At 37.3% G+C, this 2,910-nt stretch overlaps 1 protein-coding gene across 1 annotated transcript in view; it reads left to right on the forward strand.

The window, feature by feature from the left end:
* The window catches only part of creb3l2 (cAMP responsive element binding protein 3-like 2), a gene marked incomplete at its 5' end in the record, with an annotated part of 7,572 nt that extends 4,936 nt beyond the window's left edge, over positions 1–2,636 (forward strand). Inside the window, 1 exon segment of the mRNA XM_035673954.1 lies at positions 1–2,636.
* Positions 2,637–2,910: the final 274 nt, after the last annotated feature.

Here is a 2,910-nt window from a genome sequence, read left to right on the forward strand (position 1 = left end):
CCCACCGCCACCGCCACCACCACACCCCAAACACGTGATGACCTTTGACCCTCTCCCCCTCTGGAGCATGGTTCAGTGTCCTGGAGCAAACCTCATGCAGTCGTTCCCACTGCTGATTGTTTAAGTCATCTTAATGCTTAATCAGATACACTGTAGTAATAATAATAATAATAATAATAATAATAATAATAATAATAAAAATAAAGGGGCACTGGTTGCCTTAGTTTCTGAAGTAAAGTTGCACTGAATAGTTTGAGTGAGTCAACTTCCAGTAGTATCTGTTGTCTTTCACCTGGATAGAAACACTGTTAGAAACAGATGAATAATGTACGTGGCATTTTTATTCCAGTGGAAAATATATTCAGATATGACATGAGAGGCTTTTTACAGGACACTGACGGAGAACCTTTGTATTTATAGAAACCTTTTTTTTGGTTGCTCTTTGTAGTTCTTTTAATATTAAATGTTGTTATTCCATTCCAGTGATGCATACATCCCATTTTGATACTTGTTTGTGTTCATATTGTATGTTGTGTTTTTATTTTATTGTACTCTTTTATATTCTGTCTGTTCTGTATACTTTCTGCATCGGGAGCGAGCTAAAGGTTCCTGCGCTTATTTCGAAAATCTGAGAACTCTCAAAATATTTTATTTGTCTGCAAAATAATGAAAGAAATGTGCAGTTTTGATGTAAATAATGCAGACAACTGATTCCCTATAGCTGAAGACTAAATGTAGCGTATATAAAGAAACCTACAAACATCATATATCGGATGTTTACAGGAAGTTTAAACACTTGGTCAAAAGATAAAATGTGTCGCTCTGTTTCAAACATTATCAGTCTGTGTTGGTGAGCATCAGTTTGCTCTTCAAGCAGCAAACTCAACCTCAAAATAACGAGAATGCATCCCATAATGTTGTTTTTCCTTTAAGGAATACTTCGACACTCATTTGCTGTTTTGCCAAGATGAGAAGATCAATATGAAGCTACAGGGAGCAACAAACAGCTAGCTCGGCTCTCTCTAAAGATTTAAAAACCACCTACCAGCAACTGTAAGACTCACTAATTAACAAAAGAGATATAACATATTAATTAGTGAGCTTTAAAGGTGCCGGTGGACAGATTGTGTTTCCATAGACGAGTGGCCGGTTGCACCAACAGAGCTTAAACCTTCTTCTCACTAAGAGCCTAAATCTCTTTCTTTGCCTCGATCAGAAGGTCGTTTTACTTTTTCCGCCGCCGGAGTCTCAACGATCATTAACGGCCTTATTTCTCTGCAAGCCTCCGACTTTTAGACCTCCTTTTTATTGGATGTTACTGTTTTTTTAATACTTTCCCAGAAACTAATAAATGCCTTTGTAGCAAAGACAAAGACTGAGCAGTTAGGATCAGGCTTAGTAAAGACCAGTTGGTGCAACCCGTCCCAGAGTTCAAAGATTCGCTTTTACAGAATTTTACGTTTTTCCCACCTTGAAGTTACTTCAAACTGCAATATTAAGTTATTTTGGATCAAATAACATAATCATGATCCCATAGACATCCAGGAGTTGTGCAAAACTCGGCCAATAAACTAAGAGACTAAGAGGTGTTGAGACAAGGTTTGTCTGAGGGAGGCCCACAGACTCAAGCTTGTGTCAGCCTTTGTGCTAAGCTATGCTAACCACCTGCTAACAGTAGCTTCATGTTTATCTACCGTCTACTTTTGGCAACAACTTGAGTGAAAGTGTTTTTCCCCAAAAAGTCAAACTATGTGTTTTTTTTTTATGTGTGATGGAACCACAGAATTAACGTTAGCTTCACTAACCGTTGATCCTTTAAACACGTTCACTGTCACCTCCAAGAGTCTGTATCTGTATCAGCATTTGCCAAAAAACTTCTTTCCAGAATTGAAAAAAAAATCTATTTTTGTAAATATAAGTTGTTAATAAATAAGCAAGTCTAAATGTGTGTGGGATCTGCAGTTCATAAACCAATCCACGGTTTGTCCCGACTGTCTGTTGGGTTTAGTTTGGTAATTATAGATTGTGGCTTTAAAAGTCTTAATTGTCCATTTCAAGTGTTTTACAGATGTTTTAAATGTCTGAGCTTTATTCAAACGTTGATCTTTGGTGTGTTACAGTCACTTTCTGTACATCCATGTTGTAAATAGAAACACCTCACTGTATTTTTATTCAGCCAAGAAACTTAAGAAATTGTATTTTGAATCAAACAGAAATAGATCCAAGTCTTGTTTAGAGGATAGAAAACAAGACTAGTTTATTAAGGTCTCATATTTTAAGCTTTGTAGATCAGTGGCTGAATCATCAAAGATGTATTGTTCAATCTTTATGTTGTTAGGATGCATTGATGATAGTCTGTGCTCCAAGGAAACCAAAACAACATTAACTATGGAAGCTCACTTCCGCCAATGTTTCTGTACATCTTTTTTTTCACCGCAATAGCGGAAATGTGCTTCCATACAGGAAACACAAGATAAACATATTTTTGAATTTTTTCATGGAGAATTCTCCTGGTTCAGACTGAAACTAGCAGCCAGTGGAGAGCCCTTTTACCAAATCAGATTTCATGTCCCTCCTTGACTGAGGCTTTCTGTCTCTTTGCTTTCAAATGAATAAAAGTATTTTCCTTAGTAAAAGCATAATGTCTGTGAGTGTGTGCGGTCTTTTGGAGCTGGGGATAATGTTATGGGACAAATGATGTACCACGATGATGCACTGCCAAGTATGCAGAAATATTCCAGTACACTCTGTGATAATAACACTTTTATAGGGTCTGTCTGTAAAGGAGAGACTTGTGAATACCCACAGAACCCATTTTCATTCCGATATCTTGAGGTCAGAGGTCAAGGGAGCCCTTTAAAATAATGGCCATGACAGATTTTCAATCATTTTCAGGCGTTATTTTGCCCC

Source organism: Morone saxatilis, unplaced genomic scaffold, assembly GCF_004916995.1.
Source record: "Morone saxatilis isolate NCDOM2014 unplaced genomic scaffold, NCSU_SB_2.0 Contig10, whole genome shotgun sequence".
NCBI classification, from domain to species: Eukaryota; Metazoa; Chordata; class Actinopteri; family Moronidae; genus Morone; species Morone saxatilis.